This window comes from Elephas maximus, chromosome 17 (assembly GCF_024166365.1).
Source record: "Elephas maximus indicus isolate mEleMax1 chromosome 17, mEleMax1 primary haplotype, whole genome shotgun sequence".
In the NCBI taxonomy this organism is placed as follows: domain Eukaryota; kingdom Metazoa; phylum Chordata; class Mammalia; order Proboscidea; family Elephantidae; genus Elephas; species Elephas maximus.
Window position 1 is genome coordinate 16,766,579 of NC_064835.1, and position 21,005 is coordinate 16,787,583.

Genomic DNA, 21,005 nt, shown 5'->3' on the forward strand with positions numbered 1-21,005 from the left:
TTAGCAAACGACCTTGCACACAGTAAGTATTCTTTTGCTATTATTAGGGTAAGTTTGGTTTTGTGTAGCTCAACTTGAGGTGCTTCTACTCATGAAAGAAAGGCTTACTTTATGTAACACAAGAGATGTAGCTCAGGGTCTGATTTCTTTGTTCTGTAACTTTAGTATTAGTTAATGAGATCCAATCTGGGGGGAATAGGCAAAGAACATTTTGATGACTGAGGAAATACCATGTACCTCGTAGGTTTCAAGGAACTGAGACTTTCTCAGATCCAGCCTCAGTTGAGGACTTCTGAATACCTGTCTCCCCACCAGAGATATTGTCTGTTTTTCAGTAATAGCTATTATTTTTGACCATTAGTGGGAATAATGATAGCTTTCATTTACTGAACAGATACATAGTTTCAGAGGCAGTGATATGCACATTTTTTGTATTTGCTTCATTGAATCTTCATACAGTCCACTAAAATAGAAAAGAAAAATTATTTTTGTGACTTTGTAAAGATAGGAAATCTGAAGCTTAGGGAAGTTAACTTTTTGAAGGTCATAAAATTAGTAATTGATAGAACCAGGATTTGCGTTCTGGTCTGTCTGAGCCCCGAGCCTGCCCTTTTAAACCATTGCTATCACTCTAAACCATGAAATAACTAATAATATGGGGCTGTGTAGTTTTGGAGTCCCTAGGTGATGCAAACAGTTAACATGCTCAGCTGCTAATCAAAAGATTAGAGGTTCAAGTCCACCCAGAGGCACCTTGGAAGAAAGGCCTGGTAGTCTACTTCCAAAAAATCAGCCATTGAAAACCCTATGGAGCACAATTCTATTCTGACAGACATGGAATCACCATGATGAGATGGAACTGGTTTAGAGCTGTTTTAGATGGAGGAGGAATCTGCGTGTTTGCGTTTTATAGTGGACGAAGCAAATCCCTGAAAAGTTAACATGATTTTTCCAAAGTCACACAGCATGTGCAAGTGGAAGCCAGGATGGAGCTCTGTCTGTCTGACTCCACCAAGCCCTTTGTCTGCTCTCTTAATGGACAGGACACTCGGTGCAAAGGAACTTATTGAATACCTGTGCTGTACCCAATACTCCTACGTGCTAGAGGGACATGAATGGAAGAGCCTACAATCTTCTTCGGGAGATAAAACCAACAGAGAATAGCAGAATGTACAATTACGTTCGGAATTGTGTGCTATTGTCTGTAAGAGGACAGGTCGCCAACTTTGCTTGGCTTCTTTCACTTGCCTTTTGAATTTATTTCATGATCTTTTCCACAGCGTAAGGGAGGGAATATGTATTCATAGCTTGTTCAGATAAAGTGGATCTGAGGTGGGGATGGATGGGTAACTTACCCAGAGTCACAGAGCCAGAAAGCAGCAAAGCTCAGCTTTGAACCCAGATCTGACTCCAAAATCCAAGAACTTTCCATGTGGTAAGAGGGAAGAAGAGGCAGGTAGGCTGTTGCAGGTGAGGAAGGCATTTCAGAAGAGGGGAGACTTGAGTCAGACAAGGAGGGATGGATAGCATTTGGGCAGCGTTCATGTCCCAGGGCATTCGTTGCCAGTCTGCTTTTCTTTGGAGATGGGATTCCTCTAGGTAACCGAGGTGGGGCCAGAGAGTCCAAATCCATCTGCTTCCTAGAAACAGTGAGACTGCTGTTCTAGCAACAGGATGCAGACAGAAACGATTGGAAAGACTTTTCCTGATGAGCCTGCAGGCTCGATGCTCCCAGAATGAGGCTTTTTGCCAACCAATGCCCAAGAAGCATTAGCTCTCAGCATGGGTCTGGTGAGCAGGATACAGGAGACATCGTTGACTAATAACGATGATTCGCCTTCAGTGTGTTGTCCTGTGCAGGCGCAGCAGACATACGCGACATTGTGCTTCCAGGGACATCCAAGGAGACAGAGTGCGTAACGCTGCTGACCCTTTGCTACGTGAAGTGTGCTTCATGGGACAGCAGCGTGGGCATCACCTGGGAGTTTGTTAGGAAGGTAGACCCTTGGGCCCTACCCTGTTGTTGTTCAGGTGGATGCGTGCAGAGTAGGACCATGCTCCTTAGAGTTTTCAAGGCTGTGACCTTTTGGAAGCGGATTGCCAGGCCTGGCTTCCGAGGCACCTCTGGACGGGTTCGAACTGCCAACTTCTGGGCTCATAATGGTGCTCTTAATCATTCGCACCACCCAGGACTCAGCCCTGCCTTCTTGTTGTTGTTAGGTGCCCTCAAGTTGATTTTCAACTCACGGCTACCCTATGTGACAGAGTAGAAGTGACCCATCTGGTTTCCTAAGCTGTAATCTTTACGGGAGCAGTTCGCCAGGCCTTTCTCCCTCGGAGGCACTGCATGGGTTTGAACTGCTAACTGAAAGATTGTAGGCCGAGCACTTAACCGTTGTGCCACCGTGGCTCCTTAGCTCTACCCTAGACCTGCTGAATCAGAATGTGTTTTAACAAGATCCCAAGGTGATTAAATTTGAGAAGCACTCAGCTAACCATTATTCATGTTTGCTTGTTCTTTTTATTTTGGCCCAGGCTTGGGCTTCCTCAGCTGCTCCCCTCTGTAGACAATGGTTTTCCAAGGATTCACAGCACACCTAGGGCGGCAGGCAGTTGATTATCATGGGATTTCTGTCAGGTGGTCTGGAGCCCAGCTCAGCTTCTTTCTGCTGGGGGAACTTACACCTTTCCAGGGCTTCACATCCTTACTTGTTAGATGGGGTCAATAACAAGACCTACAAAGATGTTTGTTGTGGGGAATCAAATAAAATAATGTGAGTGAAGGTGCTTTGTAAGCCATAAATGGCTTTCCAAGTATTGATATTATTGCTGAATAGAATGCCCCTCCCCTGACGGAACACTGCAGGGGGAGAGGGGGGTCTATGCATTTCAGTCCCAGTACTCCATTTCACTCAGTGGACAGGAGAAAAAGCAATTGTAAGAGGTGCAGCTTAGAGTTTGAAAATTCAGATGGCCCTGCTTTGTCATGAATGTGAATGCCGTACGTGTCTGTTATTTTTCTCATCTGTAAGAGTCTTGGCTTCCTCAGGAAGTGACTATAACAGTTGGCTGCCTTAGAAGTCTAGGAGATGCCATCCCGAGGGTCCCCCAGCCATTTTCTTGTGCAGATTTTGGTCTCCAGCGCTGCCTTCCTCTCCTCCTCTATTCCCAAGGCTGAGGCATTGAGACCAGCCGTCATCTTCTGCAAGATGCAAAAGGCTCTGTTTTGAGCCGGACGCATATGCTTTTGTTTAGTGTCACCTCCTTGATACAGATCGACCTAATAGGCTGCACCTGGGAAATAATTGGTGGCAGCAAAGGGAGCAAAATCTCCCAGGAGCATCAGCTTGTGTTTTGTCAGATTTGGGGATGAAGAGAAAGGAATGCCTGCAGCCCCAGTGGCTCTGTCCTTCAGGCTGGCGTGAATAATTGAGAGCTGGCAAGCTGACTGCACCAAAGAGTTGCATTATGTAAATCGGCAGGCGGCAGGGTGTGTGCGTGTGCACGCGTGTGCGCGAGCGTGCGTGTGTGCCTGCGCGCCAGAGGGGTGCGTGTCTGAGTGTGTCTGTACGCCTGTGCGCGTGCGTGCATGAGCTGGAGAACAGCTGTATGTGAGGGAGAGAGAGAGAAAGGGAGCAAGGGCGAGGAAGAGAGGGACCTCTGTACGGCTGCATGGCCACACCAAATAACAGCCGCAGAGGGAGGTGGGAGAAAAGAAAATAAAGGGGAGTCATGCTTAAAATTCCAGAGCTGTGCGAAACAGCAGAGAAAGGAAGCTCCCCCAGCTTATGAGCACCCTGCCCCCACACCCTTCCCCCTGTTAGAAATTGGGCTTTGAGATGGTCATGGAGGTGAGTGCCCTCCAACCTCCAGGGCCCCCACTCCCAACCCCCGCCCCCCCACTGCCCAATGCATGAATGAATGAGTTCCTCTCTGCACTGCACTCTGCCACCGTTCCTAATGGCTTCCAGGTTAGTGCTCACTTGTGCTGACGCTTGTGTGTGTGTGTGCTTGTGCCAATCTATTTTTGTCTCCTCGGGGGTTTTGTGGAAGGGGTGGCTATGTCTGGGGGTAAGGCCGGGACCCTGGGGAGGCTGTAGTGTGGACCTCTCTGTCTAGTTGTGTGTTTTTCCAGCTGATCCAGGCTGCTCTGAGCTGCCGGGAACACAAACCTTTCAAGGCAGAGTAAATCCGGAGTCCATGTTGTTTGCTTCTGTTCTCTGTTGGGGCACCCGAAAGCAGCCAGCCTGACATCATGCTGCGGAGATGCCACATTCTTTTCTCTCTGGTTGTTTTCTTTCTCCTCCCTTCTCACCTCTTTCCTTCCGTAGTACTGCTCAAGCTGAGCTTTGGAGCACTAAGGGGTGAGCAAGGGTGAAGTGGAGGGAGGGGTGGGGCTAGGACTGATGAGTTCCCCTTGGCTAGCAAGACTTGGAGAAAGGAGGGCAGGGGCTTGAATTAGTGGTGCGTCATGGAGAGCTGGCCCGGAGCTTCTGGGGAGGTGTGGAGCAGCCATGTGCTCCTGTTCCCAGCCCACCGACTTAGCTCCAGTGTGTCCCTGGTGGGTAAGAGGTGACCAGAACAGTGGTTAGAAAGGGAGGGCAGGTAGGGTGTTGGGGGTTAATGACCTCCCTCTTAAATATGGACAGACGGCTGCAGGAGGTTCGGACTGATGGGTCTGGCTAGGGAAGAGGGAGACAGTAAGAGGGGAAGTTGATAGCTCCCCTGTCTCTGGGAAATAAAGGGTTTTGTTTATTGTTTGGCTTCACTGGCATTTGGCTTAGAGATTTGCCATGTGTTTTGAGAAAATAGATACCCAGTGACTGGGCTTTACTCTCCCACGCCTCCTTGCATTGTTAGTTATTTGCTTGATTTAGGGAACTGGATGGGTGGAGGAGGACTTGGGGCTTTCTGTCTCCTTGGGACTCAGCCCAGAGATCAGCCAGGGCTGGGCAAAGGGCTCTTAGCCTCTTTACCTTTTCTGACACTTGCTAGCAAGCTCTGCTTGTTTGGCTACCTCTCACTCTTCTGCCTCCCTCTTCTCCTCTCTTCACCTAGCCTGGAATGACCTTTGCCTTGGCTAGCACTCCACAGGTTAGAGAAGGTTAGGACCAGGATGCAGAGAGCCTTGGAACGAGGGACTGGGTTTACGGTAGGGAAAAGGGATGGTTTTGGGAACTGCCTGTGGCAGCTGAGAGTCAGTGTTAAGGCCTTAGATAGTAGTACCTGGTATACATTGGGGGCGGGTTGTGAGTGAAGAATTAGCTGGTCTGGTTACCTTTTTAGGTATTTAAACAACTGCAAAACCACCCATTGGGGAGAGAATAAAAGAATGGGAGCTTTCATCATCACATCTAGAAAAAGCAAACACTCCTTCCTCTCTTCCTTCACCATTCAGATTTCCTCTCCTGGTGGGACAGGCCTGCAGCCCCTTCATTCAGTGGGTATTGTGGGGTGGGGTCATTAAGCACAGATTCCTCGTCTGTGGAGCATAAGCCCCTTCCACCCCACTTGACCAAGGAGAAACAGGCTTGCAGAAAAGCCTTTTTGATGGTCCTACATCCTGGTCCAAACCAGGATTTGGCAGACTTTTTTTTTTTTTTTTTTATCAAGGGCCAAAATAGCAAGTATTTTAGGCTTTGCAGGCCATACGGTCTCTGTTGCAGCTACTCAACTCAGCTGCTGTAGAGTGGAATCAGTCATAAACATATAAATGAGTGAGTGTGGCCACGTTCCAATAAAACTTTACTTATGAACTCAGAAATTTGAATTTCATATAATTTTCACGTGTCACAAAAATACCCATTAAAAAATGTAAAAACCATACTTAGCCTAGTGGTTGTACAAAAGCAAGCTGTGTGCCAGATATGACCCATGAGCCATAGTTTGCTGACCCTGACAGTAAAGCAGGGCTTCGAACCCTTTCGGAATGGTTCTTTAATTGCTGATGTAAACAAGGGCAGCATACATGTGTTGCATAGCAACCAATCTGTTGCCCGTCGGATTTTGACCACGGTATACCCTGCTCAAAAATGGCGGCCAACCACACCAGTTTGAATGTGTGTCTCTGCCAATAATCCACTCTCCCGCACAGTTCCCAAAAGTTTTAGGAGCCTGATGCAAGAGACTGGATTATTGACAGGACTGTGGAGAGCGACACGCATACAAAGCCACATAGTTGGCCACCATCTTTGAACGTGGCACTGCTGTTTCCTTCTCAGGTCAAAATTCTATGGGCAACAGATTTGGTTGCTATAAAACGTGTATACTGCCCTCAGTTATGTTGGCTATTCCAAACCGGTTCGAAGCCCTGCAGTGAAGTCCTGATAATCACCTGAGACCACCTTATAAGTGGTCTCTTCAAACTCTTCAAATTGACTACAGACAGCTTCATTATGTACACATGTGTATACACAATACACCCCTATGTAACCGAGTTACTGACAATACAAGGCTGGATTCAGTTTTCGTAATGACCTCTGAGCCTCATAGCATTGCTCTTGATCAGTTGGGTAATACCTCATATTGGTAAGCCAGGAAGTAAGGGACCAAGGAACAAATGGCTGATATTTGCTAAGGGCTTGTGGGTTTTGCCTAAAGTTATTCATATAAATGTTCACAATTGTCCTACAGTTTGAGTTGGATTGAGAGTTGGGTGGGTCCTTCATCATCCACCCAGAGCTCAGGTTTCACTGGTTGGGAAAAGTGGTGGGTGGGTGTACTCCTTGTAAGGATGTACATACATTTGTTATGTCTGCACACACTCTCCTTGGCCTGTAGGCTGAAGTGGAAGCACTGTTGCCAGAGACTTAGAGCAGTGACTAATTCTAGATTTCCCCGATTCAGAGAATGACTCCAAAAATATATGTTTGAACCCTGATTGTCAAGGCGCCCAGGGTGATGATTCTACTCTATTTTGAGCTAGTCAGACCACCTCCCTGTAGGAATACAACCATTTCTGGGTTGGATGGAGGTAAACTGGAATCCAGAGGAGAGAAAACCCAGTGGGTGAGGGCTCTATAGCCACAATGTGGAAGAAAAGACTGAGGGTCGTGAAAACCATGTTAAAATAATTATGTGGAAGAGGATCTAGATTTGTTCTGCCACTCCCAAGAGGCTAAAGATAGGACCTTTGGAGGGAGGCACAGGAAACAGCTTAAGCTTAAAAACTATCAGAGTTGTCCAAAGGTGAAATGACCTATATATCATCAACTGATGACTTCTCTTCACTTGAGACATAAGGGCTCAGTTTGAACAAAGAATTGGTGGAGATGTCGTAGGAGAAATGATTTCTAATTTCTGAATATAGGCTTGAGGAATGAGAATCATTTCACTTGAAGACAGTAGGATAGGAATGGAGTGTAGGGTTATGGCCAATGAACTGGCCTCAAGTCTGGGGAAGATGGAATAAAAGAAAATGGTATGAAGTACAACATAACTTTTTGTTTTTGTTTTTTTTTAATCATAAGGAAGAACTTCCTGATGGTAGCAGGAGACAATGAGAAGGGCCTCAAAGGGAAGCCCTGGAATTTTGTACCCTGGATATGTTTTAAATTAGATTAATACCTATCTTGGGTGACAGGCATCTAACTAAAGCTGGCAGATTGGCTGATTTTAACCTATTGGTTAATTTTCATCCTTTTTCAGTTTGATCTCTAGCAGAAAAATAAGTCAGAACTGGGTTTGAATCCATAGGAGTCAGGGAAGGATTAGCCATTCATGTAGGCTCTAACAGTGAGGTTAGGGAAGGAGTGCTATGAGGGAAGGGCAAACTGAATCCTGTTACTTATTTCTCAGCCACCTGCACACCCCTTGAAACTTTGTGACAGTCCTGCGGTAACCTTCTGGTGCATCAGGTGCTATAGCCCTGACCGTGGGAGAGCTGCTGACGCTGAAGTGGCTCCATAGCTGCCTGGCTCTTGTTTCTGGATCCTTTGCCTAGTTTAAATCTGAGTCCTTCTGTCTCAGAGATGCTACTTCTCTCAGAAATTCTAAGAGTTTCCTTTATATGCTGTTTACCATGTCTTCTCACATCTTTGTGGGGGTTAAGCAGAGTTTACTTCTCACATCATAAAAGCTGAAACTCAAAGAGAAATGGTTTGCCCCAGATCATGTACAGGCAAGGGGCTGAGACAGGAAAGCCTCCTGTTCTGGATTCTCAACTCCTGGCTTGCTATTCTATTGTGCCCTCCTCCTGGCTCCTGTGACAGGTGGTGAGGGGAGAGGTTTTGGTTGAATCCAGTAGCTTTTATCACATGGTGCTCATTAATCCCATGTCTGTTTCTCCCACCTGATTGGAAGCCCCTCAAAGATGTCCCTAATGCCTAGAACATTACCTGGCATGGAGTGGAATGAAAACCAGTTGCTATCGAGTTGATCCTGACTCATGGCAACCTCATGTGTCAATTCTGACTCATGGCAATCCCATGTATTTCATGAGCCTATAATCCTCATCAAATGTTTGTTGGATGGATGGGTATTTGTCTTTTTGGTAATGGGGGAGGGGCCCTTGAGGAGCAAACCTAGAAGAAGCTGGAAGTTCTATTCAGTTTAACTCCCCTTGGCCTTGTTCAGCGGTTTGTTGCCTCCCAATGGATTGGAAATCTCTTTCAAGGAAGGGGCTTCCTGGGATAGCTTAGCACCTTTCTGCTTTCACAAGGTCCCGTTCCTATGGGAGTTGAGGCTCCTGGAATACTTTGGGTGGTCTTGTACTTAAGATTTGACTGAGATTGGTAGTGAGTCAATTTAAAAGTATTTATTGAGTCCCTACTGTGTACCTGGTAGCATGTGTAGTGTTGTATGGATACAGAGGACCACAACATGGTCACCATTCTATTTGGCCCTTAGGTTATGTATTACAAAGTTGGAGGCACATTGTAGTTGTTCAGTACATGCTTGTTGAATTACAGGGACTCGGCAAAATTAATTTCTAAAGGCTGTTAAAGTTAGAGCTGGCTAGGTAACGATCACTGAGAGTTATGGATAAGTAAGTAAAATGGCACTTGGAAGTCCCTTAGAGCTGCCCTGAACAGGTATGGGGCCACCTGGTGAGTTGTATCAAGCAGAGGAAGAGCGGCTGTTGGCAGGACCGTTGCAGAGGAAGTGTCTGCATCTGGTGGTGGGTTGGGTTACATGACCACTGAGGTGCCTTCCAAACTGCGGTCTGTGATTTTAGCTCAGCTCAGCCAACACCCTGCCTGCGAACCCAGCAGGGCTGCCCCCAAATGTTAAGTGTTTGTTCTGTTGTGAACAATCTCAGGAAAAGAAGGTTATCCAACACCAGCAAGTCCCTGTGTTTAATTGCCATCTCTCCTGCTTCATCTTAAGTCATCATCTTCCCAGCCCTGTGGAAGTAGGGACAAGCTGCAGACGTGAATAGCAACAGTCTATATTCAGGCAGAAAGGACAGAATTTAGAAACAGAATTCAGCTTCTTAACTGGGAATTCATAGCCTACTTCTAGCACTTTCCCTCCGTGAGCAATTACAGACAGTCCTTTTCTTTGGGGCTGCACTCTCTAATTAGGTTTATTCTTTGTAAAATTATGTCTCTCATCCCAGTAATGTATGGCGTAATCATTCATCAGACATGAAACACAGAAAGATAAAGCAGTTTTTCTTAAGGGCACAAAACAACTCAGGATTTAAACTCCTATCCCCTGACATTTAGGCTAAGTGACCAGGCCAACACAGGGTCTGGAAGTGGCGTAATACTTTATTTTTACGGACCCGGAAGTCAGAATAAGAACCAATGGGCTGGCGTTAGAAGAAGTCAGATTTGGGGCCAGCTTAAGAAAGAACTGTCTAACAGTGTACCCCAACAATGGAATGGAGGGCCTTAAAGAAAGCTCATTCCTTTATTCCTGCACTACATACCTGCAATCCCAGTATGTACATCAGACCTGTGCTAAAGGCACCAGACACCATGGGCAAGAGTGGACAAGGCCCCAGGTCCCGTGGAGCTTTCAATCCGGTGGCAAACAACTAAACAATATCAAAAGTCAAGATACTTTCAGCTCCTTTTAAATGCCAGAAAGGAAAAAAATGAGTGATGTGGTAATGATTGTCTGGGAGTAGGGAGGCCACTTTAGATTGAGTGGTCACTTAAGATAGACTGCCCTGAGGAAGTGACATTTGGCCTATAAAGGAACCAGCCACTCAAAGCTCTAGAGTAAGAAATTGCAAGCAGAGGGACCAAGTGCACATATCCTGGGGCAGGGATTAACTTGGTATGTTCAAGGAACACAAAGGTCCTTAAGGCTGGAATAGAGTGAGGGAAAGAGTGGTGCGAGATGAAGCTGGAGAAACAGTCTCCCAAGTTTGGAGTCCAGGAGGAGTCGTATACCTGTTCATTAAATGCTTCTCTTAGATGTTAAGAACTTTTCTTTACAGAAGGTTAGGAAAAGGAAGTGTGATGGATTTGGTGCAGCCAGTGAGCCCTTCTGCTAAAACAACTCAGGTCTGACTTCTGACACTGGTTCTGTATCATTCTGTGTGCTTCCAAAGGATTTCATAATTTGTTCTTCTCCAAAATATCCATAGAGGTAATAGGAGCCCTGGCTTCTGCCTCAGCTCTGGTAGGACCCAAACAAACTTACTTTGTTTTTGTAGGAAGGGGGGAAAAGTGGGTCAGGCTATATTGGCATTTCAGGCATAGAGTCCTGGTTCTATTGTAGGCCTTGGTCTCCATGGAAATGAAAAATAGTGTTTGTCATGCCTGTTCCTGGATTGAATTCCAAACTCTGGGGCTGAACAGAAGCAGCAGGAAGCCAGGGGGTGGGGGAGTGGGTTGGGCAGAGCCTGTAGCCACTGTAATGAAGGATCTCTTCTCTTTGGTTTGAGTAGGAAAGGCAAGCAAACATTGCCCAGTCTCTAGCCCCCTCTTCACCCATCACCTCTCTGGACTAAGAGCACCAGAAAGATCATTGAAGTTTTGCTTTAGTTTGGTTGGCCAAAGACTCTGTGGACCTTCTCCTCACGTTAATTTATAAATTCAACAACTGAAATCACTGCCTTCCCCCACAATAAGTAAATTGTTCCAGACTTAAGTTGATCTCTAATAAGAATAAGTCTATGTGTTAAATTAGTCAACTGATTGCAAATTTTGGATGGGCTCTACCACCTTTCAATCTCTTTGTAAGATTTAAAAGCAAATTTTTTTTTAAACTTTGTATAGACGTTTGAACTAGTTAAGGAAGGAAGAGTCAGTAACAGGAACTTGTTGGCCATAGGAAGTGACCTGAATTATCTACAGAATATGTACATATAGAGACGGGAACGGTGAGAGAGCGCAAAAAAAGAAAGGGGCTTGACTAGTGCGAACAGTGTGAATGAATGTACGGATGACCAGTGGCTCAAAAAACCAAACCCTTTGCTGTTGAGTCGATTCCCACTCGTAGCAGTCCTATAGGACAGAGTAGAACTGCCGCATAGGGTTTCTAAGGAGCACCTAGTAGATTCCAACTGCTGACCTTTTGGTTAGCAGCCGAGCTCTTAACCACTGTGCCACCTGGACTCCCAGTGGCTAGTTAGGAGTCTGGGAAATTGCCAGCTGTTCATTTGTAAGTGTTCTTACAAATGGAACAGTCTCATTCCACCTTCTTGGCTCTTAATCTCAGCCTGAGCCTGTCTCTGAACACCTTGTATATGTCACCCAAAGGCCCAACCTGGAAGGCCCCCAGGGAATTTCAGCAGGTTCAGGACACCGTGGCCCACACAGAGGAGAAGGAGCAAGGTGTTCATCTTTGTCTAAATCTTGGTCTTGCAGCACTGAGGGGAGACCCCTTCTGTGTCAGGATCCACAGTTGGCATTTGTATGACCTGCGATAGGAAAGAAAGGCATTATCCCTGGAGCCCTCTCCCTTCCTGTCCCTTGCTGCAATGCAACATGCTGCTAAATCCGGTCCAAGGTGTGGCACGCACGGACAAGGCTGGGATCCAACTTTAGCATGAGATCGGGAAGAGAACCTGCACCATTTTTTTTTTTTTAAAAGACATCTCTCCTAGAAGCTGTCTCACCTCCTTCTTCAACCAGGTAATGACAGTTTTGATGCAAAAGGCACAGTTGGCTTTCTCCTCTAGAGAGGAAACCGGACCCGGTGGCACTAAGTTGTCTCCAAGTGATTGTTGTTGTTAGCTGCCATTGAGTCAGTCCCCGACTCGTCAACCCCGTGCACAGTGGAGTGAAATGTTATTAGGTCCTGTGCCACACTTGGCTGTGGATTGGACCATTGTGATCCACAGGGTTTTCATTGTTGGGTTTTCAGAAGTAGATTGCCAAGCCTTTCTTCCTAGTCCCTCTTAGTCTAGAAGTTGCGCTGAAACCTGCTCAGCATTATAACAACATGCAAGCCTCCATTGACAGACGGGTGGCGGCTGTGCATGAGGTGCACTGGCCAGGAATCAAACCTGGGCCTCCCTCTTGGAAGGCAAGAATTCAACCACTGAAGCACCACTGCCCTAAAAAAAAAAAAAAAAGAAGCTGTTGCCTTCGAGTTGATTCTGACTCCTAGCGACCCTATAGGACAGAGCAGAAATGCCTCATAGAGTTTCCAAGGAGTGCCTGGTGGATTTGAACTGCTGACTTTTTGGCTGGCAGCCATAGCACTTAACCGCTACGCCACCAGGGTTTCCACCACTGCCCTAGGCACACAAAAGAGGGGTTCCAGACAGTCATGGGGAACTCCTCTTAAGAATATCAGTGCGTTTCTCATCCTTTCAAACGCTCATACCATCCAGTATCCTAAAAATTGGTGGGGGGTGGGGGGAGAAGCAAATGAAACCAGCACCCTAGGTCTACTTGTTAACCCCTTGGTGAGACATCCAGCTGCTTGTTAACCCCTTGGTGGACAGTCATGTCATCCCTCTGGACCATTTCCTTGCCTGTAACAGTGAGAGGATTAGACTGGATGGGCCCTTCCAGCTCTTCCTGTGAACCAGTGATCTCTTGGTTTATTTTCAATGGGTAAAGGGGGCTGGGACCAGGGACTCCAGGAGGATTCTCACCTTAGTACTAAGTGGCTCCATTATGTTGTCTAAGGAAAATTTGAGGCCCTGCTGGGACTTGTGATTTGGGCCTTTCTTTCCCTTCTTCAAGGTTCTGTTGGTGTCTGCCCTTCTCACTCACCATGCTATGGTTTTATGAGGGTGCAGAGGAACTAAGACACTGCTAAGAAATAAGCAAGAATACAGAGAGGAATTGAAAAAGTAACCATCTTCAGGGTGCCTCAATAAACTTGGAATCCGGCACTTGTTGGGGTGGGCGGTGCTACCAATGGAGGCATTTTCAGGCAGCATGTAAATTCCATGCAAATGTTATGCAAATACACCTGCAGCCTTCCTTTCTCAGACACCTGAGCTTGTGCTATGGGAACATTCAAAGTGGAGCTGGCTCATTCTTGTGGATATTTGTAGTGGTGCAAGTTTTTTTAAGTGCCAGGGCTGCTAACCAAAGGGTGAGCAGTTCAGATCCACCCGGCGCTCCTTGGAAAGTCTATGTGGCAGTTCTACTCTGTCCTATAGGGTCGCTATGAGTTGGAATCAACTCGACGGCACTGGCTTTTTTGGGTTTAAGGAACTGAAGAAGACTATTGATGAGACTTGGAAATCAGCATGGTGGAGAACAGAACAGTCATCTGTTAGGAGTTAGAAACTACCAGATATCAGAATCAGCTTTAACCAGAACTCAACTAAAACTAGGGAGGAATGAGATGCTTACCCTATGGCTGTGGGTTTGAGCTCTAAAGGTAATTGTCAGGCTTCTACAGCTCAAAGAAGGTGGCCTTGTCCCATCAGGTACTGAGTCTTAGCCTTACCTTACACCCTCAACCCCATCCTCCATCAGCTCAGTTTAGGATTCTTCTGCATTGACAGACTAGGCCTAAGACAAGCTCAAATGATTTTACTATTCCAGCGAGTCCACCCAACTTGGCAGACACTGAATGGCAGATCCTCAAGGAGTTGTAAGCTGGTCTCTGCCACCTGAGGCAGATATGTCATTACTTCTTATTTCCTATATGCTTGTTTCTTGGGAGGAGGAGTAGTGGTGCTTGTTTAACATGCGAATTCTTAAGACCATCCCCTGAACATTTTAATTCAGGAGATCAGTTAAGTATTATTTTCTTTTGTTTTTCCATTGAGAAAAGGGAGACTCAGAGGCTGGGAACATACGACAGCTAAGTGGCAGAGCTAGGAGTCAAACCTGGGCCTGCTGACACTGGAGACGGGCAGTTAACCCGAATGCTAAACTGCCTATGCAGACCCCCAGCAAAGAAACGTTGTGTTTGAAACTGGCTTTCTCATTTCTCATTCAAAGATCTTGCTATTAGGTGGGAGTGCCCTGGGACGTATCAGACTGTATAAAAAACGACCAGTGACCCTGACACTGCACCCATTCCAGCCAGGCATTTGATCCTCCAGGTCACTGTAGGGCTGGACTCAGGAGAAACAATGAAGTGAATGTGAAGTGTCCAGGTGTTGGGGAGGTGGGGTGAGAGTCTGCCTGGGAATGACCCAGGGCTGGGGTGCCCAGGGGGAGGGGGTACACTGTGGCAAGAGAGTCAGAAAGGAGCTGCTGAAATCTGAGCAGGTGGAGATGGAGCTCCAAAGCAATGGGCACATAGTTTGCAATCCCTGGACTGGAAATGATTTCTCTGCAGGCAGACAAGATAACACGAATGAGGAACACTGGAACACCATCTAGCTGTTCTGTTCAGGGTTCTGCAGGGTGGCTGATCAGGGAGCTGGCTTGCTGACAAGGTCTGCCTGTACCAGCAGAGCCACGCTGGGGGTAAGGGTGGGGAAAGAAAGCCAAGCAAAGTGCTGCAGCAGCCACCCTGTCTCGAAGGGGAGATGGGGATGCTGCAAAGAGAGTCACTGCAGAAAGCCAAAGAGCCTTTGTCCTCTTTCCATAGTTCCCCATTTCTCAAGGGCTTCTGCTATAGGAAGTAGAATCAAATTATCGCTTGAGGTTTTGGGGTGAGACTTACGGAAACACTCTTTATTAGCAGAGAGTCCCTGGGTGGTGCAAACAGTTAGCACAGTTTAACACACTTACCTGCTAACCAAAAGAGTGGAGGTTCGAGTCCATCCAGAGGCACCTCAGAGAAAAGACCTGATGATCTACTTCTGGGGGGGAAAAAAAGACATTGAAAACCCTACAGTACAATTCTGCTGTCACACACATGAAGTCACCATGAGTCAGAATCAACTTGATGGCAACTGGTTGTGTATTAGCAAGGTAACCAAGAAACCAAGAGAGGAGTGAAATAGCCTATGTTGGGAAATTGAGCAAATGGCCTCTGGGCCCCCTGCAGTGGATTACTGGTGGCTGGTGGGGTCTCAGTGGGCCAGTTTTTGGAGAAAGTTGATAACTCAAGGCTCTCTGAAGTATCTGCTGAAGCATGTTATGCTCTAGTAACACATAGTTGCTTGTAGCTCTGTGTAGTCCATGCTGTTTTATGCCTTCATACCTTTGCGCTCATTCTCTTTTGTCTTCTTTCCCACTACCGCGTCCTCCCTGACCCCTGTACCCCTCTCCTGGCTAACTCCAACACATTTTTCAGAACCAGCTCAAATGGCGTTATCCCCAAGGAAGCCTTTTTTGATCCCTGGAGTCTGGGTTAGGTGCCCTTACTCTCTCCGTACTCCTGTCACACCACCCACTGCTTCCATTAAATGAGAGGAATGCGTGTCTGGCTCTTCCTGACTGTACATGTCCCAGACACAAAGATCCTGCTTAATTCACCAGTATCAACTCAAATGCCTAGGTGCTCAGTGAACGTTTGTGGAACTGAAGGGCTAGATATGAAGTCGTATCACCTTGGCCAGGCACTTAACCTCCCTATTTCTCAGGTTTCTCCTTTCTGAGGCTGAGAGTTAGATGTACTAATCAGATATACGAATCCTAAGCTCTTGAAAGGAGTCTTAATCTAGTAGCTCACTCGATACGCATTTCCCTTCCTTTCCTACAGAAACTCTAGGATCTTTTTTTAGCTTTAAAATCCCCAGATTTTGAAATATAGTGTAGCAGGATCAGGTTAATGGCACACCATAGAGTTTGAAAGATACATTTTTTTCTTTTTGATATTGTTGTGCTTTAGATAAAGGTTTACAGAACAAATTAGTTTCTCATTAAACAATACACATATTGTTTTGTACCATTGGTTGCGAATCCCACCATGTGTCAATAGTCTCCCCTTTTCCACCTTGGGTTCCCTATTACCAGCTTTCCTGTCCCTTCCTGCTTTCTCGTCCTTGTCCCTGGGCTGGTGTGCCCCTTTAGTCTCGTTTTGTTTTATGGGCCTGTCTAATCTTTGGCAGAGTGAACCTCAAGAGTGACTTCACTACCAAGCTAAAAGGGTGTCTGGGGGCCATACTCTCGAGGTTTCTCCAGCCTCTGTCAGACTAATAATGAAAGATACATATTTTGGAATACATAGGAATTGGTTTTATTTGTTTGGCTGGACATCCGTCTATGGGATAATGAGGTGCCTTTTAAAAGATTTCTAGGAATCTAGCAAGCTTTGTGTGGTTTTGCTGAGTTAGGAGTATAGCTCTAAACATTTCTTCTTGTACAGTGAAGGTTTGGAGGAGAGGGGGAGCATGGGGGCATAAGAGAGGTGCTGGGGCTTAGTCTTGAAGTGTAAATGTTGACCTGGCTGTCTGTAGGGTGACTAAAGGAGGAAATGGCATTCCAGAGAGAGAGAAGAGTAAGACACGGAAGAACGAGAGGACATGGCACAAGGGTCTCTAAATCGGCCTTGTGAGTGGAAGCAGAGGCTTGCCGGGAGAAGTAGCCACAGATGGGGTTTTCCAAGGTGGCTGAAAGTGAGATAATTGAGGACCTTATGTGCCGTATTTCGGAGTTCAGATTATATTCTAAGGGGCAGGAAACCATAAGAGGACTTTAACTGTGGTCAAACATGTCAAGTTCACTTTTTAGAAAGTTTATTTTGACAGCAAAGTAGAGAATGGATTGGAGACTGGAGGGACAAAGGTGATTCCTTCCTTCTTTCTATCCATCCAGCTACCCATCATCGTTCCATTCACCAGTCCTTCTATTCATCCATCCACCCATCCCCCAAACAAACATTATTGAGTGGTTGGTTCTGACAACAAGCTCTGTAATCAGATACGCCTGCGTTTTGAATCTTATTCTGCCACTTACCTGTCTGTGTGACTTTGGGCAAGTTACTCAATCTGTTAAGAATTAAATTTTGTCATTTGTAAAAAGATTAGCAGTAATATCCATTAGTCCTTGATAGGTTGGTTGGGAGGAATAAGTAAGATAATGCTTAATAAATGCCAGCCCAGTACCAGGAGCTCATACACGTTCAAGAAATGTTAGCTATTTTTATTGATATTAACAGGTTGGAGATACCAAATTGAGAGCTTTTGTGCCCTCGGGGATTGCTGGAGTCATGGGTGTGAAGACCTTCCCCTGGATGGGATTCAGTTCAGCATGTACTGAGCACGTGCTGTAAACCACACACTGTGCTGGGCAGTGTGGGAGGTGCCAGGGTGGGAGCCTCCGGGAGCTTTCAGGTCTTAGCTTTGTATACCAGGCAGAAGGTGTTAAATGTTCTAGTCACTTCAGCGGTGGATGCCTAGCAAGGTTTGGAGAAGGTGGAATGGGTCTGGAAGGATGAACAGGACTCCAATAGGTAGACATGGAGGGAAAAGGTAAGTTGTACAGAAGTCTAGGGGTAGGAGACTGAGAATGTGTATTAAGAAAACCAGGAAGGATGTGTAGGACTAGAATATGGGAACTCTTGAAGAGAGCATAAGGGGAGATAAAGTATTGGCATATGGATAGGTGTCAAACTGTGCTCATAGGGAACTTTGCATTCCATGCTGGGGATTTTGGACTTTGGGTGCCAATGGGAAACAGAAAGATAATTTCAGGTTTGTGTTTAGACATTTAATTATAGAGTGTGAATGAATATAGAAGAGGCTATCAGAAGAGTCTAGGCAGAAGGCATTGAGAACTAGGGTAATGGGGGTGGAAAGGAAAGATAGTTAAGGAGTTTTCGGTGACTCACTTTTTTGTGGAGTGAGATGAAAGAGACTGGTTTGCAGCCTGAGAGATGAGGAAATGACAGTGCCATTGAGAATGGGGCAGTAGTGGGAGGAGGTTTGGGAGGACTCAGCTCTGTTTGGAATCTGAGATGTGCCTGAGGGATTCATCTGTGCAAATGTCCGCTTGGAAGCAGATTGTTGCTGAAGCTCGAGAGTGTGATCAGGGCTGGAAACAGACATGGGAGCCCTGTGCTTTTAGATGTAGGTGAAGTCACCTAGGGAGGTGAAGGACTCACCTTTGGGGAAGGGCCAAATTTCAGGCCAGATAGCAAGAGAGAAGCCAGTGGCAGAGATGGGAAGAGGACTTAGAAGAGAGAGGTGTGTGTCATCAGCCCAGAGGAGGAGAGATTTTCAAGAACAAAGGTGATCAACTGCCTTAAAGGCAGAAGAGATTGAAGTGGCAGATAGCAGTATCAGTTCATTGACTGATGTGTAGAAGGCATGGAAACCCTGGTGGTGTAGTGGTTAAGTCCTACAGCTGCTAACCAAAGGGGTGGCAGTTCAAATCCACCAGGCTCTCCTTAGAAACTGTATGGGGCAGTTCTACTCTGTCCTACAGGGTTGCTATGAGTTGGGATCGACTTGATGGTAATGGGTTTGGTTTTGGTGCTGAAGGCAGAATTTTAGGTCATAGATCCTTGGCTGGCATATATAGGGTGGGCTAGAGTGAGACCACAGGAGATGAGGAAATCTCCTGGGCATTTTGATCATTTGGTGTGATATGCATGATGTTTGGGATAGTTGGAATGAGTTTCCTCCAGGTTAGAATTTTTGCCTGAATCTCTCCTTATCAGTCAGTTATCACCATGGATTCAGGGTTGGGAGAAAGCCAGTGGGATCTCCTTTCCATTCCGCAGTCTGGAATTACGAGGTGTGAAGATGTCCCTTATCTGAAAGCGAAGGGGCAACTGTGGGCTCGTTTTGCCTGAGATGGACATGTGCTTGACTTGTCCCTGCACTCTCGTACTTTTTTGGGCAGCCTGGTTGGGGTTAGGGCATGTGCTTGACTTGTCCCCACACTCTTGTACTTTTTTGGGCAGCCTGGTTGGGGTTAGGGCCAGAGCTGCTCTCCCAGCAAAGTAAACCTAACAGACTGCTGAAACCCTGGAATACCTGGCCTTGGGCTGCAATTGGCCCAAGAGAAAGGAAGCAGCTCGAAAGGTGGACACCTGAGTTGGATCCCCAGGTGCTTCCTGAGGCTTTTCTCAGAGGACATGTATGAGGGACCTGCTTGCCACCACTCCTGGGACTCAGCTCCTCCACCTGAGGGACAGACAGGATCAGGATTTCCTTTCTCCGGGGTTTATAGTAACAAATGAGCTTAGAGAGGATGAGGGATGGTAGAGGATGGGGTGAGAAATTAAAGGGCCCATTCTGAAAGAGACATCTTAAGCTTCTCTACATCACAGTTATTGGTAGTATTATAAATGAGATTCTAAATGTAAATTCCGTCTTAGGATGAAGCAAAACATTGAGCCTTTTCTCCATGGAGTCCCTGGGTGTTGCAGATGGTTAACACACTCGACTGCTAACTGAAAGGCTGGTGGTTCAAGTCCGCCCAGAGGTGCCTGGGAAGAAAGGCCTGGCAATCTACCTCTGAAAAATCAGCCACTGAAAACTCTATGGAGCACAGTTCTACTCTGGCACACACAGTTTGCCATGAGTTGAAATTGACTCAGTGGCAACTTATTTTTTCTCCATACATCCTCTGGTCACATTTTTCTTCTCTTTCTCCGATCTCCTTTTTTTTTTCCCTTCAAAAGTTTCCTTCCAAAACTTACAGAACCACCCCTCCCCTGCCCCCACACACCCACTTCCTTGTCCCCACACTTGCTGATTTGGGATTTTGTGCTTTGTCCTGCTGATTTCTGATTTTGTGCTTTGTCCTCCTCCTCCCTGCTGTGAATACCCACATGCAGGTGGAAGGTTTTGCCTAAAGGGACATGGTTTTCCTTGCAAATGGGCCCAATTGGATATCTGAGGTTACAGCTGGATCTTCATGCAAATGACAGCATTCCCTCCCCTGCTCTCCCATCCCTCTGGGAAGGCAGGCGTGAAGCTTCCCAAGAGTGCTTCCTAGGGCCCTTACAAGCCTTGGGTCTGGAATGGTCCTTAAGCCTGGCCTTACTCTCTGACTGCTGAATAGGCGGGACACTTGGCTTTTCTTTCCCCCACCCTTGTGCTTTTTGCTTTCCAGTTTCATAATTCCTTTCTCATAGCCCCACCTCTCTCCTTCTTAACCTTCTCCTTTTTCCCTCTCTTTTCCTTTCTCCATTCTCTCAAACACCCATTAGAATTGAACCACACTCAGTTTTCCTGTCTATCCTTGTCTTCATTTCTTCTCTCTCTGCCCCTCTAAGAACACCAGCTAAAAATCAATTAGTAAAGATTTATATAGCTTGTAAGCCTTGATGCAAATTAATTTGGTACTGTGGCAAGCTCCAGGTGCCTGTTAGAAATGAATTTTTCGGGAGAGGCATCTGCACTGGGACAATCTCTGCTGTGTTCATCTCTGCCCCGGCAGGGGGAGCAGGAACTAATATGGCTCAGAAGTTACAAGTCAGATGACCCACATTTTGTTTCTAAGCCCCCTGTGATCAGAGGACACTTAGCTCGTGTCTGAAGACATGCACTGGTATTCATTTTTAAAATAGGGATTATACTTGTCACTACTGCCTTGGTGGAATGCTTTAAGAACCCAGTAAGGTAATATGTATGTGAATTCTTTGGTAAGTAAATTTATTATTGTTATTTTTATGGACAAAAAATGTCCAAAACAAAATGTTGACACTTTGGCCTTGCAGCACCTATAAAATGCGCTGATCCTATTGGATGATTACTAATGAGTCTTTTAGCTCCTAAATTCTGTGTGCCCATAACAGTCCCTGACGTATAATAGGGGCTGAAACAGTATTTAGATGAATGCACA

General features: G+C 46.3%; 1 protein-coding gene across 5 annotated transcripts in view; it reads left to right on the forward strand.

Annotated features, from left to right (window-relative positions):
- Nucleotides 1–21,005, forward strand: part of GRAMD1B (GRAM domain containing 1B) — a 296,128-nt gene that overhangs the window by 222,726 nt on the left and 52,397 nt on the right. The window contains exon 1 of one of the 5 annotated variants that reach the window (XM_049857565.1): nt 11,121–12,032. The exons of the other annotated variants lie outside the window; for them this stretch is intronic. The gene's annotated coding sequence lies outside the window, so the exon portion shown is untranslated. Of the gene's footprint in view, nt 1–11,120; nt 12,033–21,005 lie in introns of those variants that run through there. 5 annotated transcript variants of the gene reach the window in all.